General features: G+C 40.2%; 1 long non-coding RNA gene across 1 annotated transcript in view; it reads right to left on the reverse strand.

The window, feature by feature from the left end:
- LOC119505348 overlaps window positions 1–15,023 on the reverse strand; it is a 57,570-nt gene that overhangs the window by 9,273 nt on the left and 33,274 nt on the right. The gene's annotated exons all lie outside the window — the stretch shown is intronic.

A 15,023-nucleotide genomic window follows, 5' to 3' on the forward strand; every position in this document is an offset into this window, starting at 1 on the left:
TTTTATGGTAATCTTCTCTATTGGACAGAGTCATTTACGTATCCACCTTACCGGAAAAAAATCATTTGTACTTTCTTGGGTTTTTATTAGTTGATCTCTAACTTTACAGAGACTGGGCCCTAAACAATAGTAAATACTAAGTTAAACAGAGTTATATTTTCTCAAGAGCCAGACGACAGTTAGGTGGTTATATCAGTTATGCTCCAGCATAACTTTGAATTGACACATGGTCATCTTTTTGCCTTATTTCCAAATTTTGGATAATTTTTAAATGTCAGTTTCTAAGGTTGCACATACATTGAAAAGGTGATAGTGAAAGGAGAACTAACTCTGGAGTCAGGAAAACCGGGGTTCAAATTCTTTCTCCACAACTTAACGTCTCTGAGCTTCAGTTTCCTCAGAGTTGTTGCAAAGATTACATGGAAAGGTTTAGAAGGTGCTAGAACGCACTAGATGCCCAATAAGTCTTAGTTCTTTACTCTCTCCCTGTCCTTTTCTGAAGATTGGTCATATCTTGTACTTCTTGTGGTTGCCCGGGCTCTAGTAGAATGCCTGAGCTTCTATAGTAGGTTTCAATAAATCTTTGATATATGCCTTGTCTGTGACTTAGGCAAGTTCCTTCCTCTATTTGGGCCTCAATTTACCCATCAATAAAAGTGAGAAGTTTCAGTGGTTCTTAACCATGGGCAGCACTAGTCCTGAGAGAAGGAGGGGTTTGGGAATGTAGTGGGAATGGGGGTACTTTTGGTTATCACAATAACTAAAGAATACTACTGACATCTGGTGCCCAGGAGCCAGGGATGATAAGCCCGCTGCAGAGCTTAGGCCGATTCCCTACCAAGTGGAACGGTTTTAGCCCCCATCGAGAAACACTGGATCATCCCTACAGGCCTTTGCAAATGACACCTTCTGACAACAAACTGATGCTTCTCTACTCTTTTCTTCAACAGATAAGAGACACACAGTTGCATTACAAAGACCTGTTTTGTTTAAAGAAAAAAAGTGCATTGTTTCCAAACATTTTAGCCATTCCCCAGATTATTCCATGCCTGAACTGTGGCCTCATTTTGTTGACCATTCTCATCAGAAGAATGGCTATTTCTTTTTGCTGCTGCCAGCCACACTGAGCTGATCTATTTTCTGGAGAAATCGATTGCCCCAAGGAATCCATATTAGGAACAAACTAGTCTCTGCTGAGTGCCCAGGTCTGTGCAAAGAACAGCAGAGAAGTTGAAGACAAGGTCCCTGACACCAGGCAGGGAAAGGACAAGCACTCTACTGCCTGAAGCACTAACCCACGGAACCCTAACTTTCCAGGAGAAAGCTCGACGTCAGCTAGTTCCATTCTGTGCGTGCCCCTTCCAAAGAGCCCACCTTCTCTTTACTCTTTTGTTCATGGCCTTGCATCACATAATTATCTTAATATCTCCCACCATTGGACACTGAGCTCTGTAGGAAAAACAATGGGGTCATATTCTTCTCTGTTTCTAAACACACTTAATGCTGGGCTTAGCCCATAGCAGGCACTAAAATTATAGACTTTGAAATCAAACCTAGTTTTCCGATTGGTTACCCCTTTTGCCTGGCATCTTGAGAAGAAGTCCTGTAAACCAAGGAACCAAATAGTTTTCCTTCTGGAAAAGCAAAATCTCCATAAGATCCATGCTTCTACCGAGATTCTTTCATTAAAAGCTTGCAAAGCATGAGTATGAAGTAGCCACAAGGTGGCACAAGAGGAGAGATTTTCTTTTCCTGCAGAACAACTAATGAAGAAATAAATGTCTAGTTGTCCTTGCTTAGGAAGTTGCATGTTGTGAAGAATTGATAAGAGTCATGACAATGAGGTTGAACAGTTAAAATGTTTTAATTAATTTAATCGCCTAATTTTAAGGAAATAGCTTTGTGTTCTCTTCAATTTCAATTAGTTTAATTAATTCAGTTTTGGTTAGGGTGATTTTGTGAGTTATTACTTCCTGTAGTTTTCTACAACTTACTCAGAGTCTTAAAGGAAACATGCTGGATCATATTTAGGGGAACAGGGCCTGGGGAGTGGATGAGTGTGGTCTGGCAGGCTATTGGAGAGGAGCCTTAAATTAGTCTTCAGGTCAATTTTTTGGAAAAGTTCTTTGAACATCTACTCCTGAGGCTATTTTGACACTGCCCTAATTGTGACCAATCTTTTCACTCAGTCACTCAGAGAATATTCAGCTATTAACTAAGCCTACACTGTGCCAGGCCCTTTCTTCAGGGTCAGGCCTTTTGCACTGGTAACCAAAAAGACAAGGATTTTGCCCCATGTAGGGAAGACAGACATTAAATGAATAAACACAGAGATGAAAATAAAGTTGAAAATTGCCATAAGTGTTATGAGATACTAAAAATGGGTGCTGTGATTCATTCATTCAACATATGTTTACTGAGCATCTATGTGCCAGGACTATTGCTTAGGAAAAATAAGGAAGACAGATAGGATCCTTCTCTTTGTGGTGTTTAGAGTCTGTAGTAGGTTGAAAAATGGTCCTTTAAAAGATACCCATGTCCTAATCCCTGGAACCTGTGAATGTTCCTTCAAATGGCAAAAAAAAAGGGGGGGAGATCTTGGCAGATGATTGTTAAGGATCTTGACTTTTCTTCTGGGAAAGCAAAGTTTTCCTAAGATGCTTCCTCTGAGGTTTTTCCCTTAATTAGCAAAGCAGTAATAGAAAGTGGCCACAAGGTGGCAGAACAGGAGATATTTTATTTTCCTGCAGAAATTCAATGAGGAAATGTCTCTAGGTGTACTCCTTTAGAAAGTTGCATGATGTGAGTTGCAATCACATGTTTCTTTATAAGAGGGAAGCAGAGGAAGAGGCAAAGAGCATTCCAGGAAAGGGAAGAATATATACACAAAGGTCTTGTGGCAAGAAGGAGGTGGAACTAAAAGGAGACCCGGGTTGCTGGAGATAGAAAGCAAGTATATTATGAAGTGAGCTGAGGCTAGAGAGGGCAACAAAGGCCAGATCATGCCAAGCCATGAAGGTCACGTCAAGGATTTTGGTCTTTATCAAAATGGGAAGCTGGTGAAGCAGTTTTTAAATCAGGAGAGTGGCATGTAAGAGGTGTATTTTAGAACTCACTCTGCCAACAGGGTAGAGAATGGGGAGCAGTGCGCAGTGGGGAGGGCAAGAGAGGATGCTGGGAGATCACTTAGGAGGCTACCGCGACATTCTGTCAAGAGAACATGTTAGCTTGGAAAGAAGTGGACAGAGATGAGGGATTTTTAGAGGTAAAAGAAATAAGATTTGGAAATGTAGTAGATATGGGGTTTAGGGTGTGAGGTGTAATATTAATTTCCGATTTCCTGATAAGTCTATCTAGATAAGTTGTAGAGTTATTCATAAAGATAGGAAACACTGGAGGAGGGAGAGGTTAAAGAGAAGACTGATTTTGCATTGAGTTTTAGGTGTCTTTGAACATGCAAGGTAAAAACTTCAAATAGGCGCACAGCCTTCTCGGGCTGAAGACTAAAGAACAGGCTGAGGCAAGATAACCACCTGGGAATGTGACTGCAGATGGTGTGCTGATTTGAAGCTGTTATGGACCCCAGAAGAGCCATGGCCTTTTAATCCAATCTTGTGGGGTGGGATCTTTTGATGGAATGTTTCCATGTAGATGTAACACACCCAACTGTGGGTAAGACCTTTTCATTATTTTTTTTCCATGGAAGTGTGAACTCACCCATTCAGGGTTGGTCTTGATTAGTTTACTGGAATCCTTAAGAGAGCTCAGAGTCAGATGCTGAGAGATGTTTGCAGATGCAGACAGAAAGACGTTTGGAGATGCTAAGTTAAAAGATGAAGCCCAGGAGAGGTGGGGAAAGATGGCGGACTGGTGAGCTGTATGTTTTAGTTACTTCTCCAGGAAAGTAGGTAGAAAGCCAGGAACTGCGTGGACTGGACACCACAGAGCAATCTGACTTTGGGCATACTTCATACAACACTCATGAAAACGTGGAACTGCTGAGATCAGCGAAATCTGTAAGTTTTTGCGGCTAGGGGACCTGTACCCCCCCCCCCCCCCCGCCAGGCTCAGTCCCGTGGGAGGAGGGGCTGTCAGCTCCGGGAAGGAGAAGGGAGAACTGCAGTGGCAGCCCTTATCAGAAACTCATTCTACTGATCCAAACTCCAACCATAGATAGACTGAGACCAGACACCAGAGAATCTGAGAGCAGCCAGCCCAGCAAAGAGGAGACAGGCATAGAAAAAAACAGCATGAAAAACTCCAAAATAAAAGCGGAGGATTTTTGGAGTTCTGGTGAACATAGAAAGGGGAAGGGCAGAGCTCAGGCCCTGAGGCTCATATGCAGATCCCGAAGAAAAGCTGATCTCTCTGCCCTGTGGACCTTTCCTTAATGGCCCTAATTGCTTTGTCTCTTAGCATTTCAATAACCCATTAGATATGTGAGGAGGGCACTTTTTTTTTTTTTAATCCTTTTTTCTTTTTCTAAAACAATTACTCTAAGAAGCCCAATACAGAAAGCTTCAAAGACTTGCAATTTGGGCAGTTTAAGACAAGAGCAAAACTAAGAGAGCTCTGAGACAAAAGGCAATAATCCGGTGGCTGAGAAAATTCACTAAACACCACAACTTCCCAAGAAAAGGGGGGTGTCCACTCACAGCCATCATCCTGGTGGACAGGAAACACTCCTGACCATCGCCAGCCCCATAGCCCAGAGCTGCCCCAGACAACCCAGTGTGACGGAAGTGCTTCAAATAACAGGCACACACCACAAAACTGGGCGTGGACATTAGCCTTCCCTGCAACCTCAGCTGACTGTCCCAGAGTTGGGAAGGTGGAGCAGTGTGAATTAACAAAGCCCCATTCAGCCATCATTTCAGCAGACTGGGAGCCTCCCTACACAGCCCAGCAGCCCAGAACTGCCCTGGGGGGGACGGCACTCACCTGTGACATAGCACAGTCATCCCTCAACAGAGGACCAGGGGGTGCACGGCCTGGAAGAGGGACCCACTTGCAAGTCTCAGGAGCCATACGCCAACACCAAGGACTCGTGGGTCAGTGGCAGAGACAAACTGTGGCAGGACTGAACTGAAGGATTAGACTATTGCAGCAGCTTTAAAACTCCAGGATCACCAGGGAGATTTGATTGTTAGAGCCACCCCCCATCCCTGACTGCCCAGAAAAACGCCCCATATACAGGGCGGGCAACACCAGCTACACACGCAAGCTTGGTACACCAACTGGACCCCATAAGACTCACTCCCCCACTCACCACAAAGGCAAAGCAGGGGACAACTGGCTTGTGGAGAACAGGTGGCTCCTGGACGCCACCTGCTGGTTAGTTAGAGAAAGTGTACTCCACGAAGCTGTAGACCTGATAAATTAGAGATAAGGAATTCAATTGGTCTACAAATCCTAAAAGAACCCTATCAAGTTCAGCAAATGCCAAGAGGCCAAAAACAACAGAAAATTATAAAGCATATGAAAAAACCAGACGATATGGATAACCCAATCCCAAGCACCCAAATCAAAAGATCAGAAGAGACACAGCACCTAGAGCAGCTACTCAAAGAACTAAGGATGAACAATAAGACCATAGTATGGGATACAAAGGATAGCAAGAAGACCCTAGAAGAGCATAAAGAAGACATTGCAAGACTAAATAAAAAAATAGATGATCTTATGAAAATTAAAGAAACTGTTGACCAAATTAAAAAGATTCTGGACACTCATAGTATAAGACTAGAGGAAGTTGAACAATGAATCAGTGACCTGGAAGATGACAGAATGGAAAATGCAAGCATAAAAGAAAGAATGGGGAAAAAATTGAAAAAATTGAAATGGACCTCAGGGATATGATAGATAATATAAAACATCCGAATATAAGACTCATTGGTGTTCCAGAAGGGGAAGAAAAGGGTAGAGGTCTAGGAAGAGTCTTCAAAGAAATTGTTGGGGAAATCTTCCCAAATCTTCTAAACAACATAAATACACAAATCAGAAATGCTCAGTGAACTCCAAATAGAATAAATCCAAATAAACACACTCCGAGACATATTCTGATCACACTGTCAAACACGGAAGAGAAGGAGCAAGTTCTGAAAGCAGCAAGAGAAAAGCAATTCACCACATACAAAGGAAACAGCATAAGACTAAGTAGTGACTACTCAGCAGCCACCATGGAGGCGAGAAGGCAGTGGCACGATATATTTAAAATTCTGAGTGAGAAAAATTTCCAACCAAGAATACTTTATCCAGCAAAGCTCTCCTTCAAATTTGAGGGAGAGCTTAAATTTTTCACAGACAAACAAATGCTGAGAGAATTTGCTAACAAGAGACCTGCCCTACTGGAGACACTAAAGGGAGCCCTACAGACAGAGAGAGTTGGAGAAAGGTTCAGTACTAAAGAGATTCGGTATGGGTAAATTAAGGATATTAATAGAGAGAGGGGAAAAATACATATGACAAACATAAACCAAAGGATAAGATGGCTGATTCAAGAAATGCCTTCACGGTTATAACGTTGAATGTAAATGGATTAAACTCCCCAATTAAAAGATATAGATTTGCAGAATAGATAAAAAAAAATGAACCATCAATATGTTGCATACAAGAGACTCATCTTAGACACAGGGACACAAAGAAATTGAAAGTGAAAGGATGGAAAAAATAGTTTCATGCAAGCTACAGCCCAAAAGAAAGCAGGTGTAGCAATATTAATCTCAGATAAAATAGACTTTAAATGCAGGGATGTTTTGAGAGACAAAGAAGGCCACTACATACTAATAAAAGGGGCAATTCAACAAGAAGAAATAACAATCGTAAATGTCTATGCACCCAATCAAGGTGCCACAAAATACATGAGAGAAACACTGGCAAAACTAAAGGAAGCAATTGATGTTTCCACGATAATTGTGGGAGACTTCAACACATCACTCTCTCCTATAGATAGATCAACCAGACAGAAGACCAATAAGGAAATTGAAAACCTAAACAATCTGATAAATGAATTAGATTTAACAGACATATACAGAACATTACATCCCAAATCACCAGGATACACATACTTTTCTAGTGCTCACGGAACTTTCTCCAGAATAGATCATATGCTGGGACATAAAACAAGCCTCAATAAATTTAAAAAGATTGAAATTATTCAAAGCACATTCTCTGACCACAATGGAATACAATTAGAAGTCAATAAGCATCAGAGACTTAGAAAATTCACAAATACCTAGAGGTTAAACAACACACTCCTAAACAATCAGTGGGTTAAAGAAGAAATAGCAAGAGAAATTGCTAAATATATAGAGACAAATGAAAATGAGAACACAACATACCAAAACCTATGGGATGCAGCAAAAGCAGTGCTGAGGGGGAAATTTATAGCACTAAACGCATATATTAAAAAGGAAGAAAGAGCCAAAATTGAAGAACTAATGGATCAACTGAAGAAGCTAGAAAATGAACAGCAAACCGATCCTAAACCAAGTAGAAGAAAAGAAATAACAAGGATTAAAGCAGACATAAATGACATAGAGAATAAAAAAACAATAGAGAAGATAAATATCACCAAAAGTTGGTTCTTTGAGAAGATCAACAAGATTGACAAGCCCCTAGCTAGACTGACAAAATCAAAAAGAGAGAAGACCCATATAAACAAAATAACAAATGAAAAAGGTGACATAACTGCAGATCCTGAAGAAATTAAAAAAATTATAAGAGGATATTATGAACAACTGTATGGCAACAAACTGGATAATGTAGAGGAAATGGACAATTTCCTGGAAACATATGAACAACCTAGACTGACCAGAGAAGAAATAGAAGACCTCAATCAACCCATCACAAGCAAAGAGATCCAATCAGTCATCAAAAATCTTCCCACAAATAAATGCCTAGGGCCAGATGGCTTCACAGGGGAATTCTACCAAACTTTCCAGAAAGAACTGACACCAATCTTACTCAAACTCTTTCTAAACATTGAAGAAAATGGAACACTACCTAACTCATTTTATGAAGCTAACATCAATCTAATACCAAAACCAGGCAAAGATGCTACAAAAAAGGAAAACTACCGGCCAATCTCCCTAATGAATATAGATGCAAGAATCCTCAACAAAATACTTGCAAATGGAATCCAAAGACACATTAAAAAAATCGTACACCATGACCAAGTGGGGTTCATTCCAGGCATGCAAGGATGGTTCAACATAAGAAAATCAATCAATGTAATACAACACATTAAGAATTCAAAAGGGAAAAATCAAATGATCATCTCAACAGATGTTGAAAAAGCATTTGACAAAATCCAACATCCGTTTTTGATAAAAACACTTCAAAAGGTAGGAATTGAAGGAAACTTCCTCAATATGATAAAGAGCATATATGAAAAACCCACAGCCAGCATAGTATTCAATGGTGAGAGACTGAAAGCCTTCCCTCTAAGATCAGGAACAAGACAAGGATGCCCGCTATCACCACTGTTATTCAACATTGTGCTGGAAGTGCTAGCCAGGGCAATCCGGCAAGACAAAGAAATAAAAGGCATCCAAATTGGAAAAGAAGAAATAAAACTGTCATTGTTTGCAGATGATATGATCTTATATCTGGAAAACCCTGAGAAATCGACGATACACCTACTAGAGCTAATAAACAAATTTAGCAAAGTAGCGGGATACAAGATTAATGCACATACGTCAGTAATGTTTCTATATGCTAGAAATGAACAAACTGAAGAGACACTCAAGAAAAAGATACCATTTTCAATAGCAACTAAAAAAATCAAGTACCTAGGAATAAACTTAACCAAAGATGTAAAAGACCTATACAAAGAAAACTACATAACTCTACTAAAAGAAATAGAAGGGGACCTTAAAAGATGGAAAAATATTCCATGTTCATGGATAGGAAGACTAAATGTCATTAAGATGTCAATTCTACCCAAACTCATCTACAGATTCAATGCAATCCCAATCAAAATTCCAACAAGCTACTTTGCAGACTTGGAAAAGCTAGTAATCAAATATATTTGGAAAGGGAAGATGCCTCGAATTGCTTAAGACACTCTAAAAAAGAAAAACGAAGTGGTAGGAGTTACATTCCCTGACTTTGAAGCTTATTATAAAGCCACAGTTGCCAAAACAGCATGGTACTGGCACAAAGATAGACATATAGATCAATGGACTCGAATTGAGAATTTGGAGATAGACCCTCAGATCTATGGCCGACTGATCTTTGATAAGGCCCCCAAAGTCACTGAACTGAGTCATAATGGTCTTTTCAACAAATGGGGCTGGGAGAGTTGGATATCCATATCCAAAAGAATGAAAGAGGACCCCTACCTCACACCCTACACAAAAATTAACTCAAAATGGACGAAAGATCTCAATATAAAAGAAAGTACCATAAAACTCCTAGAAGATAATGTAGGAAAACATCTTCAAGACCTTGTATTAGGCAGCCACTTCCTAGACTTTACACCCAAAGCACAAGCAACAAAAGAAAAAATAGATAAATGGGAACTCCTCAAGCTTAGAAGTTTCTGCACCTCAAAGGAATTTCTCAAAAAGGTAAAGAGGCAGCCAACTCAATGGGAAAAAATTTTTGGAAACCATGTATCTGACAAAAGACTGATATCTTGCGTATATAAAGAAATCCTACAACTCAATGACAGTAGTACAGACAGCTCAATTATAAAATGGGCAAAAGATATGAAAAGACAGTTCTCTGAAGAGGAAATACAAATGGCCAAGAAACACATGAAAAAATGTTCAGCTTCACTAGCTATTAGAGAGATGCAAATTAAGACCACAATGAGATACCATCTAACACCGATTAGAGTGGCTGCCATTAAACAAATAGGAAACTACAAATGCTGGAGGGGATGTGGAGAAATTGGAACTCTTATTCATTGTTGGTGGGACTGTATAATGGTTCAGCCACTCTGGAAGTCAGTCTGGCAGTTCCTTAGAAAACTAGATATAGAGCTATCATTCGATCCAGCGATTGCACTTCTCGTTATATACCTGGAAGATCGGAAAGCAGTGACACGAACAGATATCTGCACGCCAGTGTTCATAGCAGCATTATTCACAATTGCCAAGAGATGGAAACAACCCAAATGTCCTTCAACAGATGAGTGGATAAATAAAATGTGGTATATACACACGATGGAATACTACACGGCAGTAAGAAGGAACGATCTGGTGAAACATATGACAACATTGATGAACCTTGAAGACATAATGCTGAGCGAAATAAGCCAGGCACAAAAAGAGAAATATTATATGCTACCACTAATGTGAACTTTGAAAAATGTAAAACAAATGGTTTATAATGTAGAATGTAGGGGAACTAGCAATAGAGAGCAATTAAGGAAGGGAGAACAATAATCCAAGAACAGATAAGCTATTTAACGTTTTGGGGATGCCCAGGAATGACTATGGTCTGTTAATTTCTGATGGATATAGTAGGAACAAGTTCACAGAAATGTTGCTATATTAGGTAACTTTCTTGGGGTAAAGTAGGAACAGGTTAGTTGTCTTTTTCTTACTCCCTTGTTATGGTCTCTTTGAAATGTTCTTTTATTCTATGTTTTGTTTTTGTTTTTTTTAAATTTTTTTTTCAGACAGTTGATTTAAAAAAGAAAAAAAGTTAAAAGAAAAAGAAAAAAAAGCAAGGGAAAAAAATATGTAGTGCCCCCTTGAGGAGCCTGTGGAGAGTGCAGGGGTATTGGCCTACCCCACCTCGATAGTTGCTAACATGACCACAGACATAGGGAACTGGTGGTTTGATGGGTTGAGCCCTCTACCATAGGTTTTAACCTTGGGAAGACGGTTGTTGTAAAGGAGAGGCTAGGCCTCCCTATAATTGTGCCTAAGAGCCTCCTCCCGAATGCCTCTTTGTTGCTCAGATGTGGCCCTCTCTCTCTAGCTAAGCCAACTTGAAAGGTGAAATCACTGCCCTCCCCCCTACATGGGATCAGACACCCAGGGGAGTGAATCTCCCTGGCAACGTGGAACATCACTCCCGGGGAGGAATGTAGACCTGGCATTGTGGACGGAGAACATCTTCTTGACCAAAAGGGGGATGTGAAAGGAAATGAAATAAGCTTCAGTGGCAGAGAGATTCCAAAAGGAGCCGAGAGGTCACTCTGGTGGGCACTCTTACGCACACTTTAGACAACCCTTTTTAGGTTCTAAAGAATTGGGGTAGTTGGTGGTGGATACCTGAAACTATCAAAGTATAACCCAAAACCCATGAATCTCAAAGACAATTGTATAAAAATGTAGCTTATGAGGGGTGACAATGGGATTGGGAAAGCCATAAGGACCACACTCCACTTTGTCTAGTTTATGGATGGATGAGGGGAAGGAAACAAACAAACAAACAGACAAAGGTACCCAGTGTTCTTTTTTACTTCAATTGCTCTTTTTCACTTTAATTATTATTCTTGTTATTTTTGTGTGTGTGCTAATGAAGGTGTCAGGGATTGATTTAGGTGATGAATGTACAACTATGTAATGGTACTGTGAACAATCGAATGTACGATTTGTTTTGTATGACTGCGTGGTATGTGAATATGTCTCAATATAATGAAGATTTAAAAAAAAAAAAAAAAAGATGAAGCCCAGAGTTTGCCCTGGAGAAGCTAAGAGAGGAATCCTAGATGCTTACAAAGAAACACCCCAGGATAAACAAGCAGAGAGCTGAAAGAAGCAAAGGGAGACAGAGCCCAGAGACATTTTGGAGAAAGCCATTTTGAAACACAACCTGGGAGCAAAGGACCACCAGATGCCAGCCACGTGTCTTCCCAGTGAACAGAGGTGTTCCGGATGCCACTGGCCTTCCTTCAGTGGAGGTATCCTTTTGTTGATACCTTAGTCTGGACACTTTTTATGGTCTTAAAACTGTAAATCTGTAACCTAATAAATCCCCTTTATAAAAGCCAGTCCATTTTTGGTATTTTGCATAACGGCAGCTTCAGCAAACTGGAACAGACAGTAACTGCTGCTGTGGAGCTAGACTAGATTCCTAAAGAAGAAAGTTTAGAAAGATATAAAAGGGGGCTTAGGATACAGCCTCAGGTACCTCCAACATTTAGTGTCAGACGGGGGAGGATGAGCCTGCAAAGAAACCAAGGAGCCACTCAAAAGAAAGTATGGTGTCAAGGAAGACCAGAAAAGAGACTATATCAAGAAGGAGGGAGGTTGGGAGGAAAGTACAAAATAGCAGCAGATGTCTAAACTTTAAATAGACATGTCAACTTAACTTTTTGACAGAGGAAAGGCTTCTGGACTGGAGTGCCTTAGGCAAACTCCTCCACCACGTAAAAGTCTCTTTTGCTGTTAGAGGGAAGCTGTAGCTCTCTATATTTTCCAATTTTTCCAATCTTGCACTGGGGAGAGGGACTGAGTTAGCCTAGGGTGATGAGCAAGCTGACTTTTGTTGCAATACTCAATAATCTGTTGGTGAAAACGTCTCCTGAGATGAGAGTCCTCCCAGTGTTGTATGTTTCTGGGTACTGCAGATCACAAGTGTGTATTCCCACATTTCTGTACCTGCTTTCATGTGTCCTGTGCTGTGTGAAAGAAGAGAGAATGGACAAAATAGGAGAACTCAAAGTGGCCAAAGCTGATGGTATCTATATACAGATGCCCTGGAAGCAAATGGAAATAAAGGAATTCAAGAACAGGATTGAAGAACATGGAGAGGTGAAAATGGAGAGCTCCACCATCAGCATCCTCTTCAAGTCTGTTTTCAAGGTACATCTGTGGAATCAGTTGAAGTGTTGTGTGTAACGTGCAAAGGAGCACCCTGACTTTTCCATGCGACTGCTTCCTCTCCAGCCCTACAGAGAGAGCCATCTGCATCATCTTCGTGCTGGTGGTATCTGTCTTTGGGGTCTCTCACCTTGGACATGGTTGAGTGCCTGTTTCTCACTCTAGGATGTTAAGCATCATGTTGGGGACCAACTCAATACATTCTAAGGAAAAAAAGTCCCAACCATAATTAATAAAACCATTCGTGATAGCAAGCTGAGAAAAATAGGTTTTAGGAGGAGGAAAAAGAATATGGTAGGATTTAGTCAAGCTACAAAATCCCTGAGAAAGGCTCAAATTTGAACACTTTGTGACTGTAGTATTTTCAAAGCTGTGTTGGAGGCTTGGATGGCACCTGCTTATACTAAAACATAGTAAATCAAACACACTTCTACACACATGCACACACCAATATAATTTTAAAATATTGGCATGGTTTTCCTCCCTGATTCCAAGTTAAAAAAATGTTCAGTGCTATCCAAACTGTTTAAAAATATCTACGAAAACCATAAAATGAGCGTGAATACAGATTGGGGAATGAGAATGTACAAAGTTTTGGTAGACAAATTGTAAAGGGCACCAAAAACTCAATCAGCAACTGCAAAGACTGCAATAACTCAATCAATTCAATTCTGACTACCTGGAATTAGGCCAGATCTCACAGGTTATGTGCAATCCTCTCTCTAAGACTGTCCTACAGGCACCAATCACAAGTTTGGGGGCTACAAATGAGATCACATAACTCCTCTGCTCAAAACCTCCAATGTCTTCCCATCACTCCTAGAAAACCAAGTGAACTTCTTACCATGTTGACTTTTCCAAGTCCAACCTTATGCCCTAGCTTCCTCTTTCAACTGGCATTTTTGCTGTTTTCTGAACATAACGAGCTTGTTTCTATCTCATGACCTTTGCAACTGCTATTCCTTCTACCTGGTAAATATTTCTCCTTCATCTTTGCATGTCTTAGTCTCTCATTTTATCCAGGTTTTTCTCTGATATGTCAACCTCAGAGAGGACTTCTCTGTTTGCCCTGTCTTAAAAAGGCACTGTCACCTCAAAGTCACTCTCTAGCCCTACTTAGCACATAATCCTGAAATTCTGTTATATATTAATTTATCTGCTTGTTTATGGTCTGTCTCTCTGAACAGAATATAAGTTCCCATAGGACAGAGGTAGTGTCTGCTTGTTCCCAATGTGTCAGTGATCCTAAGAGCACAAAGCAGGAGCTAAATAAACATGTGGCAAATGAGTAAAGGAATGGAAGACAAGCTATGTGGCATGCCAAAAACCCTGCTTTGGTTGCTTCATGCCAAAGTGTACTAAAAAGCTTAGAAAAAAAAATTCTTTTTCTTTCTAAGAGAAACCATATGCAGTGCAGAAATAAAACAAGAGCCATTCCCATTGTGATTTTGGAGATACATATGTAGCCTAGATGACACCAGAGCCAAATTACTTCAGAGCACTGGATAGTCAATGATCATCTCAACTGAACATTTTACCAAATTTCCTCAAAAGAAGAAAACAGCCAACCAAAGACCTTGCAAAATTACATATCAAAAATGTTCAGTCAAAATTTATTTATAATACACTTTCCCAGAGATGGTTCAAGTTGGATAATTTCTGGGAGTCCAGTCCTTTCTCTCCTGCAGATGGGAATGAGAACAGCCTCCTCGCCCAGTGTGTGTTGGCGGGAAATGACAGGTGAAAATAGCGTTGTTCCGTGAAAGACAGGAGGTACACAGGACTTGTCTCATTTTCCTGTTTCACTGGCTGCATGGCCTGAAGAGAGCCATTTGGTTTCTCTAAGCCTCAGCTTCTCTGTGCTAAATAAAAAAACTGAATGATCGTGTCAATAGATGCAGAAAAGCCATCTGAAACAATACAACTTTCATTCACTGCAAATTCTCAGCAAACTAGAAACAGAAAGAAATCTCCTTAACCTGATAAGGGGCATCTACAAAAAACTTACAGCTCACATCATCCTTAATGGTAAAAACGGAATGCTTTCTTCCTACGACCTACTGTATCACTTTTGAAATTTCTTATTCCCTGCAGATATTTACAAACTTCTCTTTTATTTCCTTAAACATAATAAGTATGGTTGTTTTATTTTCTATATTTGATAACTCAAACATCTAATGTCTTTACAGGTCTTTTTTTCTGCTGTCTATTGTTTCTGCTCACATGTGTTGTCTTGTTTCT

The sequence above is a fragment of the Choloepus didactylus genome, chromosome 10 (genome assembly GCF_015220235.1).
Source record: "Choloepus didactylus isolate mChoDid1 chromosome 10, mChoDid1.pri, whole genome shotgun sequence".
Lineage (NCBI taxonomy): Eukaryota > Metazoa > Chordata > Mammalia > Pilosa > Megalonychidae > Choloepus > Choloepus didactylus.